We start from the raw sequence: 17104 nt of genomic DNA, 5'->3' as shown, positions 1-17104 counted from the left end.
TGGAGTATAGCGATTAAAAAAAGAACTCAACTAAAAATTTAGTGTGATTTTTTCTATAGTTGGAGAAAGCAATAAAATTCTAGATGATAAAATTCTAGTGAAAAAAGGAAAAATTAACAATAAGCAATCGAATAAAAATTGTTGAAAATATACTGTAAAGCCTAATTCCAAAAATAATACTAAATGTGATGATATGATATGGTATCTTTCCATCATCGTTAGCACAGATTTTAATTCTAAAGTAATTCTGTCTATCGAGTGAAACGTCGTGCTTGTTCCCGGCATGTATCCTGTACTAAAAGTTTTGGCCAAACAAAGACCATTTTATCCTAGTTTTGTCGATAAACAGATTTATAAAAGACAATTTCTCTAGATTTCGCTGAAATAAAATCGTTCTTTTTACGTCTTAAGAAAGCTATTTATGTGCTGAATATGACGGCAGTGTGTTTGATTGCGGCAAAGGCAATTTAAGGTCCAGACACAATGCATACGGATTTTACTACGTTGCGGCAATTTGACAGTTTTTCCATGGGTTTTCTGTCAAATATCCGCAACGTAGTAAAATCCGTATGCATTGTGCTTGGGCCTTTACTCTATACTTTTTCGGTTGATCTTGCCTACTTGATTTGCCAAAAGTACAAAAACAAACGGGTGCTGTAAACAAAAAAAAAACATACTGTTGAAATTCGTAATGATAGGATTACGGACCATGTTCGTCACGCGTAAACACAGTCCAAACTTTATTTTTAGTTTTTCAAAATAATTGTTTCTTGCACTGCTTAATTTTTGCCACGAGATGAATCTGACTCTTCTTACCAGTGCATGCACAGTGTTCAGTGTTCAGTCTGATATACCATGCGGTATCGAATTCCGTACAGCTTCGAAATCCGTACACCTAATAGAATTTGCTTCAATATATGTATTAAAACAGTCTAAATGCAAAATATTAGTAACAGGTCCAGAGCCGTTTTTTATTAGCATTATATCGATGTCAAAACTTGGGCAGTAGGCCACGAAATACAATTAATAAAAATCAAACTGTAAAAGCCTATCGGATTTCCGTGTTTATTTGCTGTGTCATTAGCAATTTGCTAAGAAAATCACTTTCAATAAAATCAAGTGTAAAGCGTACTTCAAGTGATTTTCCTGCCTCAAATCCCGAAAATCGATTTGAAAAATAGATGATTATCGTTGTACAGCTATATTTTATTCATTACTAGCTGACCCGACAAACTTCGTATTGCCACAAATTAACCTGTGTTGTACATAAATATAAATCATGAATCTCGGATGATCTTTGTCACTATCTCGAGTTTTGCAAGCCCCCCAGTGGGCGGCGCTTCCGACGGCGGGTCACCGGCAACAAAAAAATTGTCTCCAAAAACACACATATGCCAAATTTGGTTCAATTCGCTTGATTAGTTCTCGAGTTATGAGGAAATTTGTATTTCATTTGTACAGGAGCCCCTCCTCTTAAAGTGGGGAGGGGTCCTAATTCACCATAGAAAATTTTCTTGCTCTCGAAAACCTTCACATGCCAAATTTGGTTGCATTTGCTTGATTAGTTCTCGAGTTATGAGGAAATTTGTATGGAAGCCCCCCCTCTTAAAGGGGAGAGGAGTTATAATTCCTCTTATAAAGAGGGGAGGGGTCTCAATTCACCATAGAATAAATTCTTGTCACCAAAAAAAACACCCACATGCCAAATGTTGTTCTATTTGCTTGATTAGTTCTCGAGTTAGGAGGAAATTTGTATTTCATTTGTACAGGAGCCCCCCCTCTTAGAGTGGGGAGGGGTCCTAATTCACCGTAGAAAATTTTCCTGCCCTCGAAAACCTTCACATGCCAAATTTGGTTCCATTTGCTTGATTAGTTCTCGAGTTATGAGGAAATTTGTATGGAAGCCCCCCCTCTTAAAGGGGAGAGGAGTTACAATTCCCCTTATAAAGAGGGAGGGGTCTCAATTTACCATAGAATAAATTCTTGTCACCGAAAACACCCACATGCCAAATTTGGTTTTATTTGCTTGATTAGTTCTCGAGTTATGAGGAAATTTGTATTTCATTTGTATAGGAGCCCCCCCTCCTAAAGTGGGGAGAGGTTCTTATTCATCATAGAAAAAATTCTTGCCTCCAAAAACACCTACATGCCAAATTTGGTTCCATTTGCTGGATTGGCTCTCGAGTTATAAGGAAATTTGTATTTCGTTTGTATAGGAGCCCCCCCACTTAAAGTGGCGAGGGGTCCCAATTCATCATAGAAAAAAATTTTGTCTCCAAAAACACATACATGCCAAATTTGGTTCCATTTGCTTGATTAGTTCTCGAGTTATGAGGAAATTGGTATTTCATTTGTACAGGAGCCCCCCCTCTTAAAGTGAGGAGGGGTCCTAATTCAACATAGAAAATTTTCTTGCCCTCGAAAACTTTCACATGCCAAATTTGGTTCCATTTGCTTGATTAGTTCTCGAGTTATGAGGAAATTTGTATGGAAACCCCCCCTCTTAAAGGGGAGAGGAGTTATAATTCCCCTTATAAAGAGGGGAGGGGTCTCAAATTACCCTAGAATAAATTCTTGTCACCGAAAACACCCACATGCCAAATGTTGTTCTATTTGCTTGATTAGTTCTCGAGTTATGCAGAAATTTGTGTTTCATTTGTATGGGAGCCCCCCCTCTTAGTGGGGGGAGGGGTCTCTAACCATCACTAAAACCTTTCCTGGCCCCAAAAACCTCTACATGCAAATTTTCACGCCGATTGGTTCAGTAGTTTTTGATTCTATAAGGAACACAGGACAGACAGACAGACAGACAGACAGACAGACAGACAGACAGACAGACAGACAGACAGAAATCCTTCTTTATAGGTATAGATAGCATCGAAATAATATTTATTTATCATAATTAGTACTGTACGGATGTTGAATCAGTTTTACTAGTTGAATCTAAATCCGTACATCTGTGCAGTATCCTTAGTTACCCAACTTTAATCCATGTTTTGAAAAGAAAATAGAAAGGACTAAAGCTAAACATATGTCGTTATACTGGAAGATGGCAATTGCGATGATAAATAGTGGAAAATCCTTTAGTAAAGCATCGAGATAGTTTGCAGTACCGGTCACTACGATAAGAGACTACCGTATTGAATCGGCACTCTCGAAATAACGGAGTCCCTTCTGCAACTTTTTTGTTTCCGTAAAATTTGCAATAAAAATTAAGAAAAATTGAGATATACTGTCTATATGTCAAGTTAATTTACTCCTAAAATGTAAGAAAGTTTGTTTCAAAGCCTAATATTTCCTGAGGTATATGCAAAGGAATGTAAGAGGATTTGACGAGGTTTTGTTTACCATAGGTGATCCCATGGGTAGAGGTTAGGGCCAATCGGCACCAAACTTAATATTTTAACTTTTCGACCACAAATAACAATTTGGTTCAAATACGAAAATATTCATTCCAGTGTGGACTCTGTGCGAGTAAGTGACTCTTAGATGAATAGGAGTGAAACACAATGCTTCGATTATGGAGAAAAGTATATTTTATGAAGCAGTCAGTCGAATAAACAAAAACAACATAGCAATTAACTTTTAATTTATTAAGATCAAGCATACTCGGACTTAGATTCATAAATAAACGGGCTTTAGTTAGTTTTAAATATGGTGTACGTTATTTGAATCAAAGGTGTACGGATTTTGTACATTTTGTCCTCGATTTTTTATAACTAGGATTAATTTTAGCTTCCAGTGACCCCAAATAATGTTAAAATAAGCAACAAACTGTCAAAAGAAAATGTGATGAATTGCATTTTATAATTCCATAATTTTATATTGACCATTTTAAATTGTCTAGGTCTTAGGTGTACGGATTTCGATACGGCACGGTAATATTGGGATGTTACATGTCTTAGTGAAACAACAAATTTTCATGATCCAGCGGGAGTTCGTCATATGCAAGATTTCTTTCGTCTATCAAACAACAATCATTTACCTACAAAAAACTATTTACCTATTCGTTGAATCGTGTGCACGAGCTATCCAACTTTCACAAAATATGTGAAAATAATTTGAATCACGGATCAAACTTTCAAGTATCCGAGCGATCAGCAGATTCTCTTCGTCATATTCAAAACAATTTGGGAAACCAAGAGGTCTTTTACTTTTTAAATATAGTGAAAAGTAGCGGTTTTGTTACATTATCTTTTCGTCAATAACGAAAAGACAATCCATAAATATTAATGATAAAAAATAGCTTGAATGTACTTTGCATTAAAGTTGTTGTTTTTTTCAAGTAGACGAAGACCCGCCATAGACGAATCCATTCAGCACCCTTACTTTCTTTTGATAGAAAAAGATTCCCACTAACCTAACGGAATCCAAAGATATTCACCCTTACTATTTGTTTAATATGTTATCGTATTTGACATGAAAATAACTTGTTTATGATAGAAAAAAATCAATTTTAATCGAGCATAATCCTTAGATATTGTCATTTAAATTTCCTTAAATCGAAAATATAGGATAAAACGCCTTTTATTTGGTCAAAGCCGCTAGCTGCTATAAAAGAAGAGTACATACAGCACTGTGTACCATCCATCGTAGATTTAATTAGTTTGATGAGTTTCCTGGGAAAGCTGTTCTCGTTCATTATTTTCCATAGCTCTTTCCGGTCGATGGTATCATATGCGGCTTTGAAGTCAACGAACAAATGGTGCGTGAGAATTCTGTATTCACGGCCCTTTTGGAGGATATGCCGCAGTGTAAATATATGATCCGTTGTAAACCAATCTTTGACGAAGCCGGCTTGATAAGTTCCCACAATTATGTTCGCAATTGGTTATAGTCGGTAGGATTTGGGACAGCACTTTATAGGCGGCATTGACCATTTTGTAAGAGTTATAAGTGTTGTGTCTTGTCCGCGATTTTATCTAGTGATGGCAGTCGGCCAAACCTTTCACAATGGCGTATATTTTTAAATCCTCGACATATACCTTACAGTTTACATCTACTGTTAAGTTAACTGTCACATTATTAGAAAAATAGCGAAAATGACAATGGGCCATGGTTGCTATCTTGAGTAACTTTAGCCTCATTAACGAAAATATCAAAGAGCGATGATCCGATTTTAACCTATAGCATGATGTTCTTTAAGTATGACACCGGCCAGCGACAAAAGCGTCGAGAAAACCCCTGCTTGACGAACTTCTTCAGAGCAATATCATGATAAATCCGAGCAAATGCTGACTTAAGATCTGCGTACACGCCGTTGATTTGGTTGCTCGAGCCAATTGTGATCATACCCAAGCGGCACACTTTGCGCACTTCTGGTTGTAGAAACTGATTTGCGACTGAAATTATCGGGTGAAGCAACTGGTTTGTAACATCTGTGTTAGTAGGGTAGGCCGTATGAAAAAAAGAATTAAACCAAACTATCCCATAAGATTTACACGGGAAAAGCAAAGCAAACTATTTTATTCATACGGCCTAATGTAAATGTAAATGTAGTGAACTAAAATGTAGTGATCTTTCTGGTACGAAACCATGCTGGTCAGGAGAAATACAGTTTTACACGCGAAAAGAATAAACTATTTCACTCACAACAATCAGCTTTGAGTTATACAATAATATAATGACCCTAAAGCTACTGACTGATCGTTTTTTACCTATATTAGGTGTGCCTATATGCCTCCCAGTTGGCTCCGAGGTATGACACTGGCCTAATAAGCCAGTCGTCGTATGTTCGAATCTCGACTGGGAGAGGCTGTTAGAGTCAATATGATCGTAGCAACTGGCCCTGCAATTGTCCTGCACTCTAACAGTTGGCTGCGAAGTCTGTCGTATAAAAAAACAGAAGGTCAAGTTTCGATAACGGAATGTAGCACCTAGGCTTTGCTTTGCTTTAGGTGTTTATATGTTTATATTAGTTATATAATTCGATTTTCATCACCGATACGGAAAAGCTTTTCGATATGGAGTCTAAACCGCCTTTAACACTTATGCTATTTTTTATTTTAATGTGGTTTTAACCATTTGGTCATTCGCCATAGACACTTACCTATACTTGTTACTGTTACTTTGTTACAATTGTAACGTATAATTAAAATTGTCACTTTTCAATTAAATATCCTAAATTGTTTACTGTCAATGTCTAGACTTTCTTCTATTTAGTCTCTAAATACAAAAGTATTTTTCCATTTGAATTTTACAAGATAAACACTCGTGTGTCGTGTAATCCAATCTAATTAACATAGTTCAAATAACTTATCTGCGTGATATTCTAGGAGATTATTCTTAGCATCCAGTGGCATGGCTGATTTATGGCGACAGGCGTAGTTCTTCGGTCTACAAAGCAATAGTAACCACTCTGTGAGCCACTCTAGTACCAACATGAAGTACAAACAGGCAAGTGAAAATAATACAGAAATGAAAGCTTTGCTTTTCTATTGAATAGTACCACCAATTTCCGAAAAACATCACAGAGACCGCACGGCTATAAACAATGAAAATTGCCGCACATACGCCAACAAGTAGTTAGAATGAACTCTTTGAAACAGTAGTTAAAAATGGATTATTTCACGTTTATACACCGGTAAGAGCTTTCCAATGAGCTTGCCCATAGTCAGTTCAAACCGTACTCTCTTGAGACTGACTATACGGTTCGGCTCAACCCAACGCCATTGAGTATGCATGGGGCAAACATAATGGAGAACACTCCTCGCTAGAAACTACTTCAGTAACAGAAAAATTAACATAAACGCTTACAATTGAGTACGTGTTGAGTACTTCATGGAATCGTGTGATCGGCTTCTTTTGATACCTCGACCAAGTTGGCTGGCAGTCGGTTTCATGTAAGTATGCGGTCAATAGCCCATCTATGTCCCTTGCCGCGCTCGGATCACTGATCGGACAGCGGCTGCCTTCGCAGGAGATCTATTCATCGGGCGCAAATTTTCAATGATCTCATCATTCACCGTGGCCGTACGCCTTCGACACGGTTTGGATGGTAGTGAAAAACGTTACTCCAGTCGCCACAAAAAATAACCGAGTTTCTCAAAAGCAGATGTTTTATGTTAAACGATGATGGCACTTTCAGAAAAAGTGTCGTGTCTTTCCTACTCATCACAGTAGGCAACCATCCATTCCTCGCTAGCTACGGTTAAGAAACGGAAAAGAGTTCTTGCCCTGTCATACGCAACTCTGACGATGTTAAGCGGAAAATGAGACATACTTTGCCCGTTGACTAACTTCAACTTGGACATGAAGGAAAACATTTTGTAATTTGACACCGGGAGTATATGTAGCACGGGAAAACAATGATTAAAAATAAATTTTGGAATGTTATCAGATGGGTTAACTTAAAGTCATTAAACTTATTTCAGTGTTGGATAATTGTTAAATTATGATTACAAAACACAGCTTTTTTCGGAAGCCGCATTCACACTATGCTTCAGAATATTACGATTGAAATGTTTCAGAGCACTTCCTGCTTAAAACGCTGGAAAAAGAGCCATTTTTGTTTCGACTCTTTTTAATTGAAACGAAACTTTGCTGTTGTGTTGGATACCACGTAAGGATTCATTTTCCATGAAACTTAATTTTTTCGTCAAGTGTACCCGAAAAAAAAATAACCATAACACGAAGATAAAAATTATTGTAACAGTAGGATACAAAATACAGTAAGAATGATAAAACTAATCGTTAGAAAAGATAATCAAACTTATTGTAGTCCACTATAACTTTCATGGTTTTGTGAGATTCTACCATAAAAATGACGGGTTGTTAAGTATCTTAACAATGAAAAAATCTATTTTTTTCGCGAACAAAAATTTCCATTTACAGTGAAAATTATCGTCCTCTCATGGTAATTTTTTTAAGCAATAAAATAAAATATAATTAAAAAAGACAGTAAATTTGAGATGAAAAATGGCCAATAAGAAACAAAAATGTGAATAAAATTCTTGATAAAATTTGAATTTGAGACACTTTTACAATTAATTTACCATAAGTTTCAATGTCCGCAATAAAAAGTGTTGTAGACGCATTGTTTCTACTACAAAATTTAATGTAAATTTTTTACGGGTAACTGTTCAAAAGGGCGTATTTAGAAAAGGGTAATATTTAAAAACAAAACAGATCTCAAAAACTACTTATTTGTTCAAAATGACGTCAATGAAAAAGTTGCCGAAAATTAAATGCATGTTCAATAAAAAAAATTACACTGACAGAAAAAACTTCAAGATTTCTTGAAAAATCATGATAAAGATCATAAAATGTGAATTATCTCAAAACATATCCCTTCAGATTTTCCTTATATTTTTTTAAGATAGCCTAAATTATGCTCTAAAATCTGTTGAAGTGTTATCGATGGACACTCCTTTGAATTAAAAAAAAATCTTTAAAATTGGACAAATTTTTCGAAAACACGAAAATTTTACTTTCTTTCAATAAAACTCAAAAAAATTAAATTTTGCGTATAATTTTGAACAAAATATGTCATATAGACTTTTTTCTTAGGCCTAGCGGTTCTCAAGTTATTGTTATTTCAAGTTAATGTTAAAATCTAAAAATTATGTCCTAGAGGGTAATTCTACACCAAGTATCCGAGAACCATGTAATCGACCTTTACAGATTTGAAGCAAATTTTGTCAGACTATTCGTTTTAGGTCAAAAAGCAAAAACCCAAAATTGGCACCGGTTGGTCCTCCCCACGGTTGATGGGAGCACCTACTTTTTACAGAAAACAAGTTTTTGGTAAACCCTTTTATTTTCTTTTGCTTGTATCTCAGCAGAGGTGGCATAAACCGCAGCGCAGACCAAAAGACACACATTCTTAAACAACACAACACTCGCCATGCGGTGTGTGTTCGCCCACAAATTCCCTTCAGTGTCTCTTTTGCTAAACACGCTCTTTCCTGTTTTACGCGCACCAACAAAAGGCAGTCGCAAACGCAGAGTGATAAATTTGCTGCGTGCTTTACCACCACGGTTGCCAGTATGCCAGATAAATCTGGATTTTGCCAGATTTTTGATTGCGCGCCAGACAAACAGACAAAGCTCAAAATCTTCCAGATATTTGGCAATGTGCCAGATTTTTGCCAGATTTCTGATACTCCGTCTTGCAAAAAGGTCATCACTTCTAATTTTGCACGAAATTTTGCATCTACGGTGAGCAAAACGAGCTAGATTTTTTCAGGAAAACGCCTCCCCATCGGACTAATTGACCACCAGATTTTTGCCAGACACTTTTATTCGTGTTCGCCAGATTTTCGGGAAAACCTGTTGGCAACCTTGTTTACCACACCAAGAGCCGCACTCTGCGCGGCTGGATTGTACACCCTGCGCTGGGTCATTTGAAGTGGTGTGATTGAAAAAAACATTTTTACTGTTGTGGTGCCTGATCCGTACTAACTTAACATAGACCATATTAGTTGTTCAGTGCAGCGTGTATTTTCACTTTTAAAAGGGCACAAAATTTGTAAATACAAAACAATTTTTTTGCGCAATTCCCCACGGAGTGTGGCAAAGGGCAGCACCAAGTGCTGTTTGTCACTCACTGGGCGATTTTCACCGAGTGCTGTCGTTCGCTCCCACTCTGCTTTCGCTCGTACGCTGTGTGCATATTAGCTGTAGAGGTGTGTTGCCGAATCGCTCTGTGCGACAAGGCATAATATTGGAACATTGGGCGCATAGTGTGAGCGAATGACAGCCCTGATCTCAGGAAATATTTGGTTTAAGAAAAAATCATCTTCACATTTCCAAAGAAAATTGACCAAGAAATCCTAAAAAATATTATTTTTTTAACGGCAGTGCTACCAAATACTTTTTAATTCGGTTTGAAAACAAAATTTCTTTTCGTAGCTCTTTACCAGATGTTAGAGTATAATTTAGGCTATCTTTAAAAAAATATGAAACAAATCTAATGGAATATGTTTTGAGGTAATTCTTATTTTATGATTTTTATAATGGGTTTTCACGAAATATGAAGCTTTTTCTTTCAGTAAAATTTTTTATTGAAAATACACTAATTTTTTCTTTGACGTCATTTTGGTCAAATAAGTAGGTTTTGAGATATGAATTTTTAAAAACATATTAACCTCATTTCTAAATACGCCCGTTTGAAAAATTACGCTTGACGAATAAAAAAGTTTCCTGGAAAATGAGTCCTTGTGTGGTATCCAACATATCAGAAAAATTTCATTTCAATCAAAAATAGTCGAATCAAATCCTTTTGTTATTTAAGCTGAAATTGCTCTTCATCACTTTTCCTGTATTTCAATGCAAATTACCAAAACTGCAAATTGTACACACATACATCATCATTCATATGCAATCAATTTTGTTCAAATCGGTTAAGGGACCTATGAGATAATGAAGTCCCATATTTTTCGTATTTTTATGCATAACTTTTGAACTAAACCGATTAGAATAAAATTCAATAGCGACCTACGGGACATCTAGACCTTTCATTTGACACTAAGAACATTAAAATCGGTCCAGCCATCTCCGAGAAAAGTGAGTGAGTTTGAAAGCGTCACATGCACACACACATACATACACACATACATACACGCATACATACACATACATACACACATACATACACACATACATACACACATACACACACACACACACACAAACACACACACACACACACACACAAACACACACACACACACACACACACACACACACACACACACACACACACACACACACACACACACACACACACACACACACACACACACACACACACACACACACACACACAGAAAATGCTCATTTTTCGGAACTGAGAAAGAAATTCATTTATGTATCAATTATTTATTCTTTTACAAGTTCAATTGGTAACTCGAGCAGACGCGAAGGGCAAAATAATATAAAATTGATATCAAACTGGGTTAAGAAAATCGAATAACACATATCACTATTTTGGTTTGTTTTGGCTGACATAGTTGGTAAAATAACAAAAAATAATGGAGTAAAGAGGGGAAACAGTGCTATGGGGTAAAAGTGTGAATTACGATTCAATGATTTATCAGTGCAGATTTCGAGTAAATTGATTCATTGGCTTGAATCTATTGTAAACATTTGTTATTTACGAGGCATGGTTGCTGAGTTATGTGTAAATGTTTTTTAGAGAGGGTTTGATGTAATATTTCGTTATACGGTAAGTACGATATCAACAGGAGGATATTACTTGTTGAAAAATTGTAGCAGCGTTTTACGTCATTCACATATCTCTTTTGAAAATGCGGTGAGAAGAATTTACAAAATATGTTACGCTTATCCATAATTTGATCAAATCCCGTCAAACGCCTAGCGGGGCAAAAGTGCGATTCAAGGACGAGGCAAAAATGCATAGGTAATTATATACAATTTTAGGCACTATTTTAAAGATACTTGACATAAATGTTGTTCATAAATCGTGAATCTCGGATGACCTTTGTCGCAATCTCGAGTTTTGCAAGTTTCTGAGGAGTTCATGGGTGGTTTAATATACAAATTTTCCTCACAGTAAACTAGAAAACAACTCTCCCCATTGCTTAGCCTGATAAAATAAAGCGGATAGCATTAAAATATTCGCCATCATTATATAACCTTTCGCCGCATACCGTTTTGCGGAACATCGCTTCTCGGTTGACCATAGCGCGGAATAAAGAGTTTCGCGAAAAACCTTACGCGCGATGTACCGTTTCATGGAAAATGTTTTCGTGAAAAGTACCATTTCGCAGGGGTTATTCTCTCGGGCCCAGCTGAAAGAAAGTAATAGAGGTCAGTAGACCTAGGAAAATAAATAAACCTAATTGATAATTTTTGGTGATCTTGTTTTCGACTAATCTTTTATGGAAGAGTTTAAATTTGTCGAGTTCGATTAGTTTTTAAGTTACACAAAAATTTCCTACCACAGGGGTGAGGCGACTAAAATCATCATAAAAAAATTCCTGCCTCCAAAACCCCCCACATGCCAAATTTAGTTCCATTTGGTTGATTAGTTCTCTAGTTGTGAGGAAATTTGTACATATTTCATTTGTATGAGAGCATCCCCTTTTATAGGGGGGAGGGGTCACAATTTACCTCCTGAAGAGGGGAGAGGTCTCAATGCACCATAGAAAAATTGCCTCCCAAAACACCCACATGCCAAGTTTAGTTTCATTTGCTTGATTAGTTCTAAAGTTATGAGGAAATTTGTATTTCATTTGTATGGAAGCCCTCCCTCTTAAGGGGAGAAGAGTCATAATTCCCATTCTAAAGAGGGGAGGGATCTCAATTCACCATAGAAAAAATGCTTGTCACCAAAAACAGCCACATGCCAAATTTTGTTCCATTTGCTTGATCAGTTCACGAATTATGCAGAAATTTGTGTTTCATTTGTATGGGAGCCCCCCTCATAGTGGGGGGGAGGGTTCTCTAACCATCATAAGAACCTTCCCTGGCCCCGAAAACCACTACATGCAAATTTTCACGCCGATTGGTTCAGTAGTTTTCGATTCTATAAGGAACATCCCGACAGACAGACAGACAGAAATCCATTTTTATATATAAGAAGAAAAAGTTAAAAATCAGCATTACGTACGTATATACACGCTAATAAATCGTATTTGATCTACAAAATTGGCATATCCGTGGTATTTTGGAGGCGATATACGTGATGAGGAATAAACATACGCATTTCATCGATATAATTTTTTTATTATAGTGAGAGGCGTGAATGCTAACCACTGGCGCCGGGACTGACCCGTTGATATAATTATATCGTAACAACTTCGATATAAAAATTCATAGCTTCTAGAGTTTTCATTTCTCCACTTCCAAATTTTTCATGCTTCTTCGAGAAAGATGTTAAAATAAAAAAAAAAGGAGAAAAAAAGTTCCAAGTTTGAAAAAATTGCAATTGTTTATAAAAAGGCAATATTTAACTATTGAAAAACAATCGAGAGGAGGTATGGTATACCAATTTTGAAAGCTTGTGAAATAGTAAACACATCTGGTAGAAAGTCATTTTTTAATATTACAAACTATGTTTACAATCAGCATTTAAAAAATAGTGATTTTTTCGGATTACAATACTTTAAAACCCATATCTTTCGAATTCCAACAGTAACATCGAAATAAAAAAATTCGTGTTGATTTTTTTAACAAAGAACTTAAAAAAATATTTCGAAAAGAAAAAGAAATTTGACTAAATTTCCCGTGGAATATGGACCTGGACCGTGGACCCATATGTTTATTTATGTGCACCTTACTCCTGTTCTCAAAACAAACATCTCATTTTATGCTTCAAACAAAAAAATTCCGACAGCTCAATATCGATTCAACGTTTTACAAAATTGTAACACCAGCAAAATATGATGCATGCACCCCTCATGAAATCTTGCCCTTCTGTCAGTTGGCCCAACTAACGAATCACTTTCACTAGTTGGGCCGAGGTGGTGGCCCAACCAGTGAAATACGACTCTACAGGATAAGGGACGAATACGAAAAAGTAATAAACCTGGAAGGAACACTGAATTTAGGAACGAGAGGGAGCCAAATTGGGTTTCCGACAAGGGCGCCACAATGTCACTCTACGGCTCTGACTACAAGCTTATTGTCTGCTGCTTTCAATTGCTTTTTGAAATTATCGTTAGTAGCGAAATTCTCAATCGAACTAAGAACTATCCACTTACTAGAACAAGTTCATACTTGGGCAATCGGTGTGAACTAACAGTAGAATCAATATATATAGAATGCCAGTGTCGCTGCAGTGCTCGTGGTAAACATCACACATTTGAAAATTACGTATTTACACTGTATGCGCATATGTGTGAGTGATCGATTCGAAATGGTAATCTGATTGTCAAACTAAAAAGGCAACCCAGCTTTTTACGAGCCATAATGGCGGACGTGTTCGTAATATTTGAACAGCATTTTTGACATTTCCCCAATACATCGCACGTTTTCTTTCCGCGCGTTCACGGTAAAACTAAAGGAATGTAGAGAAAGAAAACGTGCGATGTATTGAGGAAAAGTCAAAAATGCTGTTCAAATATTACGAACCCGTCCGCCATTATGGCTCGTAAAAAGCTGGATAAACTTTTTTATGGCTTAAGTTAGCTGAATGAAAAGTTAAGCAAAGTTAAAGAACATTAAATTTTAAGTAACTTTGCTAAAAAAATGAAAGTTCTATCTCTTATGGTTGATGGGCTGGAGCTATTTAAAGTTTTTTGGTCGGGGTGGACCTAAAAAATTGATTTTTTCTTTATATCTTCTTTCGTGTTTATTTCTGACAAATCATGCCTTTTGAGTACTTTCACATGCATGGAAAACGCACACTTTGATTGAAGAAATCAAATTGCTATCTCCTTCGGTTCCGAGGCTACAAGCATTTTTTTTTAAATAATTCGTAATTTTTTCGTAAAAAGAATGGATTAAAGAAGCGAAAATAAGTCTAAATGATTGTATTTATCTTAATCAAGCATAACTAATAACGGTATAACTTCTCAGGGCGATTAAAGTTTCTTGAAAACTGGAATACCTCTAATGTTTGCTATTAACAAACTTTAGCATCGTACTCACCAAATCGATAGTTCGAAAAACTTCGTGTTTCGAAAACTTTCGTGTAGGGTAGATGCTCCAGTAATGGAGGGATTATGTCGGGGGATAGTGTGTAAAGACAATTTGAACGCTCAATTTATCAGTTTCCAATTGAACTACATGATAATATGGTGCATCATAGTGTTGGCTTTAAATACATACCAAAATTATACCATTCTGCTTGTTAATATATCTAAAATATTGCTTTTCCTGACATTAGTATGTGCTCCTAAAGTAGTGGTAATGTTCCTATAATAGTGGAAAATTTGCCTATAATAGTGGAATGTTGTTTACCGCCTTAGCAACGCTTGTAATGAGCATGGCAGCAGGTGGATAACAACGTATGCTTGTTAAAATGCTATGGATTGTTACGAATTTCTTAAGCAATTGCACTCTATTGGACTGTTGAAAAGGAACTTGTAATTTTTGCACCAACATCTTGAATTTTAACTGTGTATCTTAGATAAAACTGTTAACAAATATATATTTAACAATAGAAAACGGAAATTATCTCGAAATCCGCCAAAATTATGATATATTTCGAGTTTCCACCACTACTGGTACTACCACAACTACTGGAGCATCTACCCTATGTCATTCTCTAACTTGCCTATATATCGCTTTAATTGCTTCCTGTGCCTCTTCTGACATCATCCCAATTGGTAATATCAGAGAACCAGCCTTGGAATTACCTACAGTGGAGCCATGCGTCAAAATTTTGTGCCTTGACGACCGAGGGTCCACTGTTTTGAGGTACTTGAAGAGTAATTGTCATTTTTTAACAATTTTCAACCATCAAGTAGTAGCCTGGTTTCAACGAGTATTACTGTTATATTTTCGGCGACCACAGTTATAATTAATGTTACAGCATTTACATCCCCTAAAATAAAAGGGTTTTCAGCTCGAAAAAAAACAGAGCCACTTTCATAAGCAGAATACAGATAATTAAGATAAAAACAAGCATTTAGACTTATTTTCGTTTTATTTAATCCATTCTTTTTTCATAAAAATTGCAATTTTGGTAAGTAAACCGGTAATTTTCACTTCATTATTCAATACAGTCTAGCAAAAAAGGGCCGACCTGGTCCGATGTGATCTCAATTAATTTCGGTGGCCAATATATTACTAAACATCTATACAAAATTTGATTTGCTGCTTTTGAGCAGTTTTTACGTTATTGGCATTTGAAAAAACATATTTTTTTTTGAAAAAAAAAACCTGTAGCTTCGTAACTGATGGAGATAGCAACTTGATTCCTTGAAACAAAATGTGCGTTTTCCATGCGTGTGAAGGTACTCAGAAGGCAAAATTTATCAGAAATAAATACAAAAGAAGATATAAAGGAAAAACGGATTTTTTAGGACCACCCCGACCAAAAAGCTTTAAATCCAGCCCATCAACTATAAGAGATAGAACTTTCATTTCTTTAGCAAAGTTACTTAAAATTTAATGTTCTTTAACTTTGTTGAACATTTTATACGGCTAACTTAAGCCATAAAAAAGTTTATATATTGCACTCGCATTCTATGATGGTCACCCTAATGTCGTATACACCAAAAAATGCGGAAGTTAAAATAAAAAATTTACTCCGAATATACTATATACCTATAGGACTAACGGTTTTAGCGTAATTACTTTTGTCCACCTAGATTTGAGTTTCATCCCACAGTGCGGCGTAAGTATCAGCAGCAGCGTCAACGACAATACGCGGTTGCCAGTTTATCCATTTTAGTATGGCGATTCATGGACTAGGCGGCGCTGAAAATTGCTCGAATTTTACACGCAAAACAAAAAAAATACACACAAAAAATAGAAAAATTTACACAGAAAATCGCGATAAATTTGTTCTAGCCTGGATGTCTGTTCTCTGTGGTTTAATATCTATGTACACTATTGCAGATTGCAAGAATAATCCTCGCATTGCGGTTATCTTGACAGCTGAACCAAACCACCAAAAGATAACCGCATGATTTATTATAGTAATTTAATATTTGAAAATTTACCAAATCAATTATTTTCCACCACAAACATGCTACAAAACTGATATTTTGTTGAACAACAAACCAGAAAACCTAAATTTTAATTTTGCGGTTGTATCGCGGTTATCTCCTGAGCGCGTTACCACCGCCGCAGCAGGAGGATTTATTATAAGCGCCGCAATATTATTGCAGATTGCAGGAAAAATCTTCACATCGCGGTTATCTTCACTGTTGAACCAAACCATCAAAAGATCACCGCAGAGCAAATTTCTATAATTTAATACATGAAAATTTACTGAATCAATTGTTTTTCATCAAAACCATACTACAAAACTGTTATTTTGTAGAAGTGCAAACTATAAAACCATAAACCATAAAATTTTAATATTGCGTTTATCTCGCGGTTATATCCTGAGCGCGTTATCACCGCCGCTGCAAGCGGATTTTTCATAAGCGCCGTAATACTAAGGTACGGCAGGCACGGCACGTTTGGCTTCGTAATATGCTAAAAAGTATAGGTCTGTTAAGGCCCAGATACATTGCATACGGAT

The sequence above is a fragment of the Sabethes cyaneus genome, chromosome 3, assembly GCF_943734655.1.
Source record: "Sabethes cyaneus chromosome 3, idSabCyanKW18_F2, whole genome shotgun sequence".
NCBI lineage: Eukaryota > Metazoa > Arthropoda > Insecta > Diptera > Culicidae > Sabethes > Sabethes cyaneus.
This window is presented reverse-complemented; position numbering follows the sequence as displayed.